Source organism: Tachyglossus aculeatus, chromosome 1 (assembly GCF_015852505.1).
Source record: "Tachyglossus aculeatus isolate mTacAcu1 chromosome 1, mTacAcu1.pri, whole genome shotgun sequence".
Taxonomy (NCBI): domain Eukaryota; kingdom Metazoa; phylum Chordata; class Mammalia; order Monotremata; family Tachyglossidae; genus Tachyglossus; species Tachyglossus aculeatus.
In genome coordinates, this window is record NC_052066.1 from 71,863,168 (window position 1) to 71,879,220 (window position 16,053).

Genomic DNA, 16,053 nt, shown 5'->3' on the forward strand with positions numbered 1-16,053 from the left:
CAGGATTTGAACCCATGACCTCTGACTCCAAAGCCCGGGCTCTTTCCACTGAGCCATGCTGCTTCTCTAAGGTGGGGAGAGTGGTGGTCTGCTAGATATGAAGTGGGTGGGCTTCAGCCTAAGTACTGCCCTGCTGCTTCTGGCTGCTAACTTCTCTGAGCCTCATTTCCCTCATCTGTAAAATGGGGATTCAATATCTGTTATCCCTCTTTTGTGGCACCTGATGATCTTGCCAGCCCTGTGCTTAGAATAGTGTTTGGCACATAGTAAGCACTTAACATTCATTCATTCATTCATTCAATCGTATTTATTGAGCGCTTACTGTGTGCAGAGCACTGTACTAAGTGCTTGGGAAGTACAAGTTGGCAACATATAGGGACATCCCTACCCAACAGCGGGCTCACAGTCTAGAAGGGGGAGACAGAGAACAAAACCAAACATATTAACAAAATAAAATAAATAGAATAAATATGTACAAGTAAGATAGAGTATTAAATATGTACAAACATATATACATATCTACAGGTGCTGTGGGGAGGGGAAGGAGGTAAAGCCGGGGGGATGGAGAGGGGGAGGAGGGGGAGAGGAAGGAGGGGGCTCAGTCTGGGAATACATGTTCTCCCTCCTACCTAGACTGTTGGGTCCCATGTTGGGATGGAGTTCAAAATTATTTTTTCGTATCTACCCAGTGCTTAATACAGTACTGAGAAGCAGCGTGGCTCAGTGGAAAGAGCCCGGGCTTTGGAGTCAGTGGTCATGGGTTCAAATCCCGGCTCCGCCAATTGTCAGCTGTGTGACTTTGGGCAAGTCACTTCACTTCTCTGTGCTTCAGTTCCCTCATCTGTAAAATGGGGATGAAGACTGTGAGCCCCCCCATAGGACAACCTGATCACCTTGTAGCCTCCCCAGTACTTAGAACAGTGCTCTGCACATAGTAAACGCTTAATAAATGCCATCATCATCATTATTACTTAGCACATAATAAGGGCTTAACCAATGCCACAGTTGCTTTATTTATTTTACTTGTACATATCTATTCTATTTATTTTATTTTGTTCTTATGTTTGGTTTTGTTCTCTGTCTCCCCCTTCTAGACTGTGAGCCCGCTGTGGGGTAGGGACTGTCTCTGTACATTGCCAACTTGTACTTCCCAAGCGCTTAGTACAGTACTCTGCACACAGTAAGCGCTCAATAAATACGATTGATTGATTGATTGCTAAGAAATGGCACTCTCTTAAATGGTAGGGCTCAGGCACATACAAAACATTGTTCGGGGACTTATTAAGGACAGAGAGGAGAACGTTTAGTGCAGTGCTTTGCACACAGTAAGCGCTCAATAAATACGATTAAATGAATGAATGAAAGGAAGCAGGATGGGAGCCCCGGGGGTCTTCCATTTCCATTTACAAGGGTCTGAATGGGATGAACTCTTCAGAAAGGACTTTCTCCTCCCTTGCTGCCTAATCATGCTGCCTAGTAGAGAAGCAGCGTGGCTCAGTGGAAAACAGCCCGGGCTTTGGAGTCAGAGGTCATGGGTTCAAATCCCGGCTCCACCCATTGTCAGCTGTGTGACTTTGGGCAAGTCACTTCACTTCTCTGGGCCTCAGTTCCCTCATCTGGAAAATGGGGATGAAGACTGTGAGCCCCACGTGGGACAACCTGATCACCTTGTATCCTCCCCAGTGCTTAGAACAGTGCTTTGCACACAGTAAGCGCTTAACAAATACCAAAATTATTATTATTATTATTAATCAAAAATCTCTCCCATGCCCCTTTACCTGGAGTCATTCATTTTATTCATTCAGTCATTTTTGTTGAGGGCTTACTGTGTAGAGAGCACTGTACTAAGCACTTGGGGGAGTAGAATATAACAGTAAACATTCCCTGCCTATAACAAGCCTTGAGTCCTCGCTGGTGGGGGGATGCTTAACCCAGGGGATAATAATAATAATAATAATGGCATTTATTAAGCGCTTACTGTGTGCAAAGCACTGTTCTAAGCGCTGGGGAGGCTACAAGATTATCAGGTTGTCCCTCATGGGGCTCGCAGTCTTAATCCCCATTTTACAGATGAGGTAACTGAGGCACAGAGAAGTGAAGTGACTTGCGCAAAGTCACAGAGCTGACAACTGGCGGAGCCGGGATTTGAACCCATGACCTCTGACTCCAAAGCCCGGGCTCTTTCCTACTGAGCCACGCAGCGGGGCTTTCAAAGATGCCACATTAGAACCGGGGGTCGCTTTGGCCGCTAGTGGTGTTGCCATGGTGGCAACCCCCGCTTCCTTAGGCTGCTGGATGTGTGTGTTTTGAGGCTGGACTCTGCGTGGGGACCTGTCTTCTAGACAGTGAGCCCGCTGTTGGGTAGGGACCGTCTCTATATGTTGCCAACTTGTACTTCCCAAGCGCTTAGTACAGTGCTCTGCACACAGTAAGCGCTCAATAAGTACGATTGAATGAATGACCTCACTAAGATGCTCTTTATTTTTGAGGAGGGTGTGGTCAGGGCCAGACTTTGAGGCCAGGGCTGGGTTCCTGGAAATACCCCAGCTCTTGGACTTTGATAATAATAATAATGATAATAATGATATTTGTTAAGTGCTTACTATGTGCCAAGCACTGTTCTTAGCGCTGGGGTAGATACAAGGTAATCAGGTTGTCCCACATGGAGCTCACAGTCTTAATCCCCATTTTACAGATGAGGGAACTGAGGCACTGAGAAGTGAAGTGACTCGCCCAAAGTCACATAGCTGATACATGGCATAGTGGATACAGCACGGGCCAGAGAGTCGGGGGTCATAGGTTCTAATCCCAGCTCTGCCACTTGTCTGCTTTGGGACCTTGGGCAAGTCAATCAATCAATCGTATTTATTGAGCGCTTACTGTGTGCAGAGCACTGTACTAAGCACTTGGGAAGTACAAGTTGGTAACATATAGAGACGGTCCCTACCCAATAGCTGGCTCACAGTCTAGAAGGGGGAGACAGACAGCAAAACCAAACATATTAACAAAATAAATAGAATAGATATGTACAAGTAGAATAAATAGAGTAATAAACATGTACAAACATATATACATATATATAGGTGCTGTGGGGAGGGGAAGGAGGTAAGGCGGGGGGGCTGGGGATCATAAGCGCTTAGTACAGAGCTCTGCCTGTACTAGAATGGAAAGTCCCTTCACTTCTCTGTGCCTCACTTACCTCATCTGTAAAATGGGGATTGAGAACATGGGCCCCACGTGGGATAGGGACTGTGTCCAACCCAATGAGCTTAGTACAGTGCCTCGCACAGAGTAAGCACTTAAAAAATACCATTATTATTATTGTTATTATTATTATCATTATTATTATTATTACTATAAATAGTGGAGCCAGAATTAATAATAATAATGATGGCATTTATTAAGCACTTACTATGTGCAAAGCACTGTTCTAAGTGCTGGGGAGGTTACAAGGTGAACAGGTTGCTCCATGGGGGGCTCACAGTCTTCATCCTCATTTTACAGATGAGGTAACTGAGGCCCAGAGAAGTGAAGTGACTTGCCCAAAGTCACCCGGCTGACAATTGGCGGAGCTGGGATTTGAACCCATGACTTCTGACTCCAAAGCCCGGGCTCTTTCCACTGAGCCACGCTGCTTCTCTGATGCCCTTAGGAACAGAAGCAGCAGAAACACTCAAAGCACAAGAGCCCCCTTTTTTTCTGCCCGGCCTCCTGTGTGACCTGGGGCCTGGGGTGCGGAGAGAAGAGCTCAGAATATTATGGGGCTTCTTAGGGTGGGTTTTTTTAAACCTCCATTCATTCTCCATTCATCCCCTTTTAGACTGTGAGCCCACTGTTGGGTAGGGACTGTCTCCATATGTTGCCAATTTGTACTTCCCAAGCGCTTAGTACAGTGCTCTGCACATAGTAAGCGCTCAATAAATACGATTGATAATGATGATGATGATTCTGTTAAACTGATTATTATCTCATGGTGTCGGGCCAGAGGTTTGGAGGGGATTTGGAGCCCCCTCCTTCCTCTCCCCCTCCTCCCCCTCTCCATCCCCCCCGCCTTACCTCCTTCCCTTCCCCACAGCACCTATATATATATGTATATATGTTTGTACATATTTATTACTCTATTTATTTTACTTGTACATATCTATTCTATTTATTTTATTTTGTTAATATGTTTGGTTTTGTTCTCTGTCTCCCCCTTCTAGACTGTGAGCCCACTGTTGGGTAGGGACCGTCTCTATATGTTGCCAACTTGGACTTCCCGAGTGCTTAGTACAGTGCTCTGCACACAGTAAGCGCTCAATAAATATGATTGATTGATTGATTGGAGATTTCGCTAGGTGGATGTGGAAGGAGACTGTGGCAGCAGATTATCCCCACCCAACCACGACTGTGTTGCTCTCGCCCTTGACTCTATCATCATCCCACCCACCCATTCAGTGCTTAGAACAGTGCTTTGCACATAGTAAGCGCTTAACAAATACCATCATCATCATCATCATCATTCTGTCACCTTCCGCCCTGGTTCAGTTGGCCTCCACACCTCACCTTGACTCTGCTGCCCTCCCCTCCAGTTCTATTTATTTTACTTGTACATATCTATTCTATTTATTTTATTTTGTTAGTATGTTTGGTTTTGTTCTCTGTCTCCCCCTTTTAGACTGTGAGCCCACTGTTGGGTAGGGACTGTCTCGATATGTTGCCAATTTGTACTTCCCAAGCGCTTAGTACAGTGCTCTGCACATAGTAAGCGCTCAATAAATACGATTGATGATGATGATGATGCTGTGTGTCTCCCCCATCCCTCCCCTGGCTCCTATCCCCCCCCCAACTCCTGTTGCCCTTCCTCCCTCATTGTCACATTCAGCGCTTACTGTGTGCAAAGTACCATACTAAGCCCTTAGGAGAGTACAGTATAACAACAATTCCTGCCCACAACGAGCTTACGGTCTAGAGGGGGAGACAGACATTAATACAAATAAATAAATAACAGACGCATACGGATTTATACGTACGTGCTGTGGAGACGGGAGGGAGGATGAATGAAGGAACAAGTAAGAGCAGCGCAGAAGAGAGTGGGAGAAGAGGAGAGGAGGGCTCAAACAGGGAAGGCTTCTTGGAGGAGATTAAGCGCTCAGTACGGTGCTCTGCACACAGTAAGTGCTCAATAAATATGATTGAATGAATGAATGAGCTCTCCCCCTAGTTCTGTTGTGTGTCTCCCCATCTCTTCCCTCCCTCGCTCCTCTCCCCACCCTGATTCTTTTGCCCTTCATCTCCCAGTCTCTGTCACCCTCCTTTCTGGTTCTGTCGTCTCCCTCTCTCCCCCTGTCAAGCTCTTTCACCCTCCCCTCCAGTTCTGTTGCATCCCTGGCCCACCTCCGTCTGTTTCACCCCGCTCAATCGAGCGCTTACTGTGAGCAAAGCACTGTACTAAGCGCTCGACGATCCCCAACCAGCCCTGTTGCCCAACCTGGCTCTGTGTCTCCTTTCCTCTTTGATGAGTTGGTCCAAACCCTCGGGGAGAATGAGGTAGAAGGGAGGGTGCGTAGGCCTATGTTGGTCAACCTTGGATTGTGGGGCAACTCAGTAAGGTCAGAGGAGGGATGGGATTGTTTGTTTATGTTGAGTGACTGGAGATCTGTTAGTCAAAACCCCGGGGCATTAGTCCCAACATTCCTACCTAGCAAACTTGAGCCTTGTGTCCAAAGAAAGGCCTTTTCTCCACTGAATAAATTGAAACTGTTTGAGTTTCTAAGCCCGTCTCTGCCAATCGCCCTCCCCGTGAGACCCGAATAAAGTAACCACACTTACTCGCATCCAAAGTAGGATAAGGGGCGATGGGGTTCTCCCCCTCTAGACTGTAAGCTCATTGTGAGCAGGGGGTGTGTCTACCAACTCTGTTATGCTGCACTCTCCCAAGCGCTTAGTAAAGTGCTCTGCACACAGTAAGCACTCAATAAATACGATTGATCGATGGACAAATTCTAGGTTTTGAAAGGAAGCGTCAGTCAATCGTATTTGAGTGCTTTCGGTGTGTACAGCGCTGAATTAAGCAATTGGAAGAGAAAGGCAAAGGAACGGACCTCGCTTAGAGGAGGGGGTCACGGTCACACAACGGGAAGACACAACACGCATATGGTCAGACATGCTCACAAGTCACAGTGATCCCTTCAATTTGTTGTGCTTTCCTATCATGTTTTACCTTTACAATTTTCCTGTGAGTTAAGGGAGGCATTATTACGCCCATTTTATAGATGAGGAAACTGAAGCACAGGGAGTTGAAATAACTGCCCAGGTCCCACACTTGGCCAGAGGCAGAGTGGGATGACTAGAATCCAAATCTCCCGACTCCCAGTCTTTGCTCCTGCCATCAGACCATGCTGCTCCCTGAGTTGGGTGTTCAACTAAGTGGAAACTGGGGTGGGCTTCCCTCCTCTGAGGCTCCCCAGGTTTTCGGGTTTGGTTGTTGGATGCAGAGTGAATAGACGCCCCTTTTCTGGGGCCGGTGGATCCGCTGAAACCCTCAGCCCGTGACTGCCGTTCTTCCGCCCTGGTGCTCCCGTAATCTTCCTCCATCTCCTCCTCAGCCTCCAGAGCTTTGGCTTCCAAGACTAAGGGAGGGCCCTTCCCGGCTCTACTGCCTTGTAATGACTGAAGAACGGACTGATGGGCTCTGAGGGCAGGGATGTCTGCTCGCTTTGGCCACTGGCAGGTGAAAGCCAACTGTGATTTAGAGCCTCTGCCTGTCTGTTGGGCTTTCTCTGGGAGTCGGGGAGGGTGGATCCTTAGATGACTGGAGAATACAGAGGCCTAGGAGCCCTAGCTGTCATCTTTGGCCTTCGTTTTCTGTGGCCACGGGGCTAGTGTGAGCCTGGACAGTTGGTAATCTTCTCCCTCTTGTAGCCTCTTGCCAATGCTGCTGAACGAGGAGTTTCAGCAAATGCGTTTCCCCTCTACCCCCCCGCCCCCCGCCTTTTCATTTTCTCCCTCGCTTTCCTCCCCCTACCCCATTTGGCCCAAAAAATAGCCAGTGGAGGGAGGAGGAGAAGAAGCAAAGGGGTGTGGGAATTCCACTAGCAGGACAAGTAATCAGAATCCTATCAATTTGAGAGGTTTGCTCTTTCCTTAGATTGAATTTTATCAATTTTTCTTCCTCTCCCTCAGGTCTCTCCTCATGTCTGAATGCCCAAGCAGGGAATCACCAAAAGCCATTTGCCCGGTGCCCACCTGGGTTTGGACTTGTGCTGGGCACCAGGGAGAGATGGAGCATTAACCTTTTTAACTAGAGGAGATGACTGGTGAAATTCACTTTTAGCTATGGGGTGGGGATGGTGGTGTTTTTGTGTGTCTGTGTGAAAGCCAGTATGGGTCCCTCAGTCTGGGCACACACAAAGGCTGTCCCTTGTTATAATAATAATATTAAACGCTTACTATGTGCCAAGCACTGTTCTAAGCACTGGGGAGGTTACAAGGTGATCAGGTTGTCCCACAGGGGGCTCACAGTCTTAATCCCTATTTTACAGATGAGGTAACTGAGGCCCAGATTAGTGAAGTGACTTGCCCAAAGTCACACAGCTGACAGTTGGGGAAGCTGGGATTTGAACCCATGACCTCCGACTCCAAAGCCCATGCTCTTTCCACTGAGCCACGCTGCTTCTTATTGTATCGACATGTTTGTTGTTTCCTGATACTCAGTAATTTGAACAGGCTCAGTCCTGCACTCACACCAACTCTGTATACTCTCCCAAGCCCTTAGTACAATGTTCTGCACATAGTGAGCGTTCAAGTAATCAAAGCATCTAATTTAAAGGAGGCATCACTGGTGCAGCATGCTTTCTTCCAAAGACCCCCTGGGCATGGCTCCTGACCCCACTGAAAGCCTGGGGTGGAGGGATGAAGGAGGCCTTTAATTTATATCTGTGACTCATTTCTGTGATGTGTTGCCTTGGTATGGCCTCTCTCTTGCCTCTCTCTTTCTTCAATCAGTCAGTCACTGGTATTTATTCAGAGCTTCCTGTGGACAGCGCACTGTACCAAGTGATTGGGAGAGTTCAATACAGCAGAGTTGGTAGATCAATCAATCGTATTTATTGAGCGCTTACTGTGTGCAGAGCACTGTACTAAGCGCTTGGGAAGTACAAGTTGGCAACATATAGAGACAGTCCCTACCCAACAGTGGGCTCACGGTCTAAAAGAGGGGGGCTCAGAGAACAAAACCAAACATACTAACAAAATAAAATAAATAGAATAGATTTGTACAAATAAAATAAATAAATAAATAGAGTAATAAATATGTACAAACATATATACATATATACAGGTGCTGTGGGGAAGGGAAGGAGGAAGCAGCGTGGCTCAGTGGAAAGGGCACGGGCTTTGGAGTCAGAGATCATGGGTTCAAATGCCGGCTCTGCCAATTGTCAGCTGTGTGACTTTGGACAAGTCACTTCACTTCTCTGGGCCTCAGTTCCCTCATCTGAAAAATGGGAATGAAGACTGTGAGCCCCTCTTGGGACAACCTGATCACCTTGTAACCTCCCCAGCACTTAGAACAGTGCTCTGCACATAGTAAGCGCTTAATAAATGCCATCATTATTAAGGAGGTAAGATGGGGGGGATGGAGAGGGGGACGAGGGGGAGAGGTAGATGTGATACTTACCCACAAAGAGTTTACAGTCTAGGAGGGGAAGAAGACATTAATGTAAATTACACAGAGTGAAATATATTAAGATTAACAAGTACTGTGGGGCTGGGGTGAGTATTAAAATGCTTAAGGCGTGCACATATCTATGGTGAGGGGAGGGCAGATAGAGGAAATGAGGGCTTAGTCTGGGAAAGACTCTTGAAAGAGATCATCATCAATCGTATTTATGTGATTTTATGAGATGTGATTTTAGGAAGGTTTTGAAGGTGGGGAGAATGGAGGACTGGCGGATATGAAGGGGTCAGGCCAGGGGGTAAACGTGGGCAAGAAGTGGGTAGTGGGATACGCAAGATTGTGGTACAGAGAGTAGATTGGCATTAGTGGAGCAGTGTGCAGACTGGGCTGTAGTAGATCAGTCAGAAAAGGAAGGGGGAAGAAAGTCAATGGTGAGGAACTTGATGTGGAGGTGGATGGGCAACCAACCACTGAAGATTTTTGAGGAGTGGGCAGACATAGACATAACATTTTTTAGAAAAATGATCCGGGCAGCAGAGTGAAGTATAGATTAGAGATGTTGTGAAGGTAGAAGATGTTGAGAAGATGCATTGGTGTAGTGGATAGAGCACGGGATTCAGGCGGTCAGCAGTTCTAATTCCGGTTCCGCCACATCTGCTGTGTGATCTCGGGCAAGTCGCTTTACTTCTCTGTGCTTGTTACCTCATCAGTAAAATGGGGATTGAGACTGTGAGCCCCATGTAGGACAGAGGTTTGTATCCACCCCAGCGCTTAGTACAGTGCCTGGCACATAGTAAGTGCTTGACAAATACCGTTATTATTATTAGAACTTACAGGATTTCAGGACAGATTGAATGCATAGGTTGAATGAGAGAGATAAGAGAGAGATAATAATAAGAAGAATCATGATGATGGCATTTATTAAGTGCTTACTACGTTCAAAGCACTGTTCTAAGTGCTGGGGAGGTTACAAGGTGATCAGGTTGTCCCACGGGGGGCTCACAGTCTTCATCCCCATTTGACAGATGAGGGAACTGAGGCCCAGAGAAGTGAAGTGACTTGCCCAAAGTCACACAGCTGACAATTGGCAGAGCAGGGATTTGAACCCAAGGCCTCTGACTCCAAAGCCCATGCTCTTTCCACTGAGCCACGCTGAGCGATGAGTTTCTTTCCACCGTCTCCGATCCCTTTGGTCCCGGGGTCAGTCCTGGGTCTCCCTATGCTATGGAAAGCAATATCAGAGCAGTCCTTTGATCCCATTCCCTTCCCTACATCCACTTCCAGCAACTGGAACCACAGGCAGAAGTGGCCTAAATAAACAGGACTTTCAGCTGCTAAAATAGACCCTGCTTAAATGCTCCATCTTTCCTTCTGGGAACCTCATCCTTGGGTGTCAGAGACGTGTATGTGTGTGTTTGTGTGTGTGTGTATGTGGAGGAAGGTGACGGGGCAGGGTGGAAGGGAGTCTAAACAGGGCTCAGGGCAGGATGAAAAGGATGACATTTTTGTGGAGAAGGCCCGAGCCCCCAGCCTTTTTTTTAAAAAATAGTAATTGTGAAGTGCCTACTATGTGCCAGGTACTGTACTAAGCTTTGGAGTAGATACAACCTAATCAGGTTGGACATAGTCCACCCTGCAAGGGGCTTACAATCTAAACACCCCGTTTTTCAGATGAAGGAACTGAGGCCCAGAAAAGTGAAACGACCTTCCCAGGCACCCCCCATTATCTAAACTGCAGGGTCCGTGTGCTCTATGCAGCTCTAGGGCCCGGGGTTCACACATTCATTCATTCATTCAATTGTTGAGCGCTTACTGTGTGCAGAGCACTGTACTAAGCGCTAGGGAAGTACAAGTTGGCAACATGCCTAGGGACTTGTGACTGCCTCCTTCATCGCTGCATCTTAGGAACGGAACTGGAGAAGGGAAGCAGACTCATCTTGGGGCTGGGGGGAGAGGAGAAGCTGCCCTTCTAGACTATAAGCTTGTTGTGGGCAGGGAATGTGTCTACAAACCCTGTTATATTGTATTCTCCCAAGTGCTTAGTACAGTGCTCTGTACACAGTAAGCACTCAGTAGATACCATTGATTGATTGATTGATTGAACAAGGATAGAATCGCCGATCTGAGGGGATGAAAGCTGAGAAGGAGGGACGTGATTGAAGTCTGCAGCATCACGAAGGGTGTGAAGGGCAAACACCAAACTGTTGTTCAGGCAGTTCCTCTGGCTCAGGGCCAGTCAATCATCATCATCATCAATCGTATTTATTGAGCGCTTACTGTGTGCAGAGCACTGTACTAAGCGCTTGGGAAGTACAAGTTGGCAACATATACAGTCCCTACCCAATAGTGGGCTCACAGTCTAAAAGGGGGAGACAGAGAACAAAACCAAACATACTAACAAAATAAAATAAATAGAATAGATATGTACAAGTAAAATAAATAAATAGAGTAATAAATATGTACCAACATATATACATATATACAGGTTCTGTGGGGAAGGGAAGGAGGTAAGATGGGGGGGATGGAGAGGGGGACGAGGGGGGGGAATCATATTTATTGAGCGCTTACTGTGTGCAGAGCACTGTCCTCAGCAGTTGGGAGACTACAATATAGCAATATAACAGACACATTCCCCGCCCACAGTGAGCTTACAGTCTGAAGTCTGCAGTCACGATCCAACCTTGGGAGCATGAACTTGGTAATAATAACAATAATAATAATGATGGAATTTATTAAGCGCTCACTATGTGCCAAGCACTGTTCTAAGCACTAAGGGGGTTACAAGGTGATCAGGTTGCCCCACGGGGGGCTCAAAGTCTTCATTCCCATTTTACAGATGAGGTCACTGAGGCCCAGAGCAGTGAAGTGACTTGCCCAAAGTCACACAGCTGACAATTGGTGGAGTCGGGATTTGAACCCATGACCTCTGACTCCAAAGCCGTGCTCTTTCCACCGAGCCACGCTGCTTCTCTTGGTAGGCTGAGAGCAAGCAGAGAGGAGCACTACTTCATCTATCTTTTCTAGACTGTGAGCCCGCTATTGGGTAGGGATCGTCTTTATGTGTTACAAACCTGTACTTCCCAAGTGCTTAGTACAGTGCTCTGCACATAGTAAGTGCTCAATAACTACGATTGAATGAATGAATGAATATCCCATGGCAAACATTTGGAATTTACCAGGGAAAGCACCTCCCCCAAAATACTGGCAGATTCAAGAGGGCGTTTACTTGAATCATTCTCAGATGAGAGATTTATTATGAGTGATTTGAGGGGAGGTTAGGGATCATCATCAGTCGTATTTATTGAGCGCTTACTATGTGCAGAGCACTGTACTAAGCACTTGGGAAGTACAAATTGGCAACACATAGAGACAGTCCCTACCCAACAGTGGGCTCACAGTCTAAAAGCTGTTAGATGTTAACTGGACTTCCAAAATACTGAGTCAAATTAGGGAAGGCAGCTGCCACGACTGTGAGTCCGTTGTTGGGGAGGAACCGTCTCTATATGTTGCCAATTTGTACTTCCCAAGCGCTTTTTGCCAACTTGTACTGCCCAAGCGCTTAGTACAGTGCTCTGCACACAGTAAGCGCTCAATAAATACGATTGAATGAATGAATGAATGCTCTGAGCTTCCTGGGCCATTCCTGGACGTAGCATCTTGAGTTGGTTGGCCCACTGCACTGATTAACTTTGCACAGTGGAAAGTAGAGTGATCTAGTGGATACAGCAGGGGCCCGGGCGTCAGAAGGACCTGAGTTCTAATCCTACCTCTGTCACTTGATTGCTGTGTGATCTTGGGCGAGTCAGCTTCTCTGTTTCTCAGTGACCTTATCTGTAAAATGGGGATGAAGACTGTGAGCCCCGTGGACATGGGGACATGGACTGAATCCAACATGATCAGCTTGTTATCTACCCCAGCGCTTAATACAGTGCCTGGCACACAGTAAGTGCTTAACAAATATCATTTAAAAAAATTGTCTCAGGACTTCCAGCAGGGAATCCAGAAAAGCCAGGCCAGGAAAACCAGCAGGCCACAAGTTAATTTGAATACATATATGCATACACATTTGAATACACATATGCGTATAAGCTACATATATATCTCAAATATGTCTGTCTAGACTCTTCTCCAGGAGTGAAAGGCCATTATCAATGCCCAAAATGTTATTTCTTACTGCTCTATGTCCCCCATCTTTGCCCCCCCGACCAGCAGCCTAGGTTCCCGTAGCAGCGTGATTGACAGGGCAGGAGATGGGAATAATAATAATAATAATGGCATTTATTAAGCACTTACTATGTGCAAAGCACTGTTCTAAGCACTGAGGAGGTTACTAGGTGATCAGATTGTCCCACGTGGGGCTCACAGTCTTAATCCCCATTTTCCAGATGAGGTAACTGAGGCCCAGAGAAGTGAAGTGACTTGCCCAAAGTCACACAGCTGACAAGTGGTGGAGCTGGGATTTGAACCCATGACCTCTGACTACAAAGCCCGGGCTGTTTCCACTGAGCCACGCTGCTTCTACTGCACGCTGCTTCTACTACAGAGAATGAGACGGGGAATGAGAGAAGCAGCATGGCTCAGTGGAAAGAGCCCAGGCTTTGGAGTCAGAGGTTGTGGGTTTGAATCCTGCCTCTGTCACATGTCTGCTGTATGACCTTAGGCAAGTCACTTAACTTCTCTGAGCCTCAGTTACCTCCTCTGTAAAATGGGGATGATTACTGTGAGCCCCATGTGGGACAGCCTGATCACCTTGTATCCCCCCCGGCACTTAGAACGGTGCTCGGCACATAGTAAGCGCTTAACAAATACCACCATTACTATTAAGGAGGCCAGGAGGCCTTCCCAGACTGAGCCCCTTCTTTCCTCTCCCCCTCGTCCCCCTCTCCATCCCCCCGTCTTACCTCCTTCCCTTCCCCACAGCACCTGTATATATGTATATATGGTTGTACATATTTATTACTCTATTTATTTATTTATTTATTTATTTTACTTGTACATTTCTATCCTACTTATTTTATTTTGTTGGTATGTTTGGTTCTGTTCTCTGTCTCCCCCTTTTAGACTGTGAGCCCACTGTTGGGTAGGGACTGTCTCTATGTGATGCCAATTTGTACTTCCCAAGCGCTTAGTACAGTGCTCTGCACATAGTAAGCGCTCAATAAATACGATTGATTGATTGATTGATATTAAGGACCTGAAAGAGGGCTGAAGTCCCAGAAACCTTTTCAGGCCAGAGCCTGAGGAGCAGTGCCAATTTTGGGCCTATTAAACCTGTTCCTGTGCCGACCCCGGGCCCCAAATGTCTCCGTGTCCCTGCATCAGACTGCAAGGCCCTGGGCGACGAAGCAGAACTCCCTGGCAGTGCTCAGTGGGTGAGCTAGCCAGGGCCTGGTCCTCTTCGGCCCAGGAAGTGGGTCACCATCATCATCATCAATCGTATTTATTGAGCGCTTACTGTGTGCAGAGCAGTGTATTAAGCGCTTGGGAAGTACAAGTTGGCAACATATAGAGACAGTCCCTAGGGTCTTTCTGGGTTCCGGCAGTTGGATGCTTTGGCTGCAGGTCTCTGAGCTTGAGAGAACCGTGGGGTTTTCCCATCCCTGGGCGACATTCCCGACCGTTTCAGTGGGGAGGTGTGGAATGTCTCTGGCTCTCCCCAACCCCTCCTGGCTGGTCCCGCCCGAATAATGCGGGCATTGATTCCCACTCTTGGGCCCCACCTCGAGCAAACAGGAAAGGGCGGCCGTCTCCCCTTCACCACTGTGAGAAGGAATCACAGGGCACGAATCCCAATATCAAACACCAAGGCCTTGGTTTTTTGATCTTCCCTGTGGAAGGATGGGAGACAGTCTTGCACAGGGGAGGTTGGACATGGCCTTGGGACCCATCGGACCGGGGGTGCTTTGGTCTCCCGGGTGCGGTTGGCAGCCACACAGGAGCCGAGGCCATGAGAGGTGCTTGGTGGCCACCCCCCTTCAACCCTGGGCAGAAAGGACTCGCTCTGGCATTTTAAGAAGACTCATGGGCAACCAATCCTACATCCAGATCCTCTTTCTCTCCCACCTTTGGGATAGGATAGAGTGCTGAGAGGAGTTGGAACTAGCCTACGGGTATTTGCTTGTATCCACCCCTGAGTTTAGTACAGTGCCCGGCACACAGTAAGCACTTAACAAATACCAATCCCCAACCTTTAGCAGCTCTTGGATTTGGTCCTCTCAACCAAAGCCACCAGCACCTTGGCAAGGTGCTGACAGCTCTCGATAATATTAACTGTGGTATTTATTAAGTGCTTACTATGCGCCAGGTACTGCACTAAGCGCTGGGGTGGATACAAGCAAATCAGGTTGGACACAGTCCTTGTCTCACGGGGTGCTCACAGTCTCAAGCCCCATTTTACAGATGAGGTAACTGAGGCCCAGAGAAGTGACTTGCCCAAGGTCATGCAGAAAGACAAGTGGTGGAGCTGGGATTGGAACCCATGACCTTCTGACTCCCAAGCCTGTGATCTATTCACTATCTTATGCTGATGTTCTGTGTCTAAGGAGGGAAATGGAAATTTCCCCCTTCTAGACTGTGAGCCCGCTTTTGGGTAGGGACTGTCTCTATATGTTGCCAACTTGTACTTCCCAAGCGCTTAGTACAGTGGTCTGCACACAGTAAGCGCTCAATAAATACGATTGAATGAATGAATGAGTGAAATGGTGGCTGATCCTCAGGCTTGCTCTGACCCATACATGAGCGTGCTTACGTTCCCTGGCATGTGACCGGCTTTGGGCTAGTTCACATCATCAATTGTATTTATTTATTGAGCGCTTACTATGTGCAGAGCACTGTACTAAGCGCTTGGGAAGTACAAATTGGCAACATATAGAGACAGTCCCTACCCAACAGTGGGCTCACAGTCTAAAAGGGGGAGACAGAGAACAAAACCAAACATACCCGCTCTTGGCTTGTTCTTCCTCTTTGGAGGGGCTGGCACCTTGTCAGAAGTATCCCATGATGATGATGATGATGATGATGAAATTGCCCTGGAGTGGCGGAGGGGAGGCAACCAGGGAGCTTTGCTGAGGGGGCAAGGAAATGAATGGGGTATGGGATGTGGATGGGATAATAATAATAATAATGATTGTGGTTTTATGTACATAATATTTGCCAAACACTATGCTAAGCGCTGGGGTGGATACAAGCAAATCGGTTCATACACGGCCCCTGTCCCACGTGGGGCTCACGGTCTCTAACCCCATTTTCCAGATGAGGTAACTGAGGCACAGAGAAGTGAAGTGATTTGCCCAAGTCACACAGAAGACAAGTGGCGGAGCTGGGATTAGAACCCAGTTCACTCTGACTCTCACGCCTGTGCTCTATGCACTAGGCTACACTCCTCCACCAAGAGG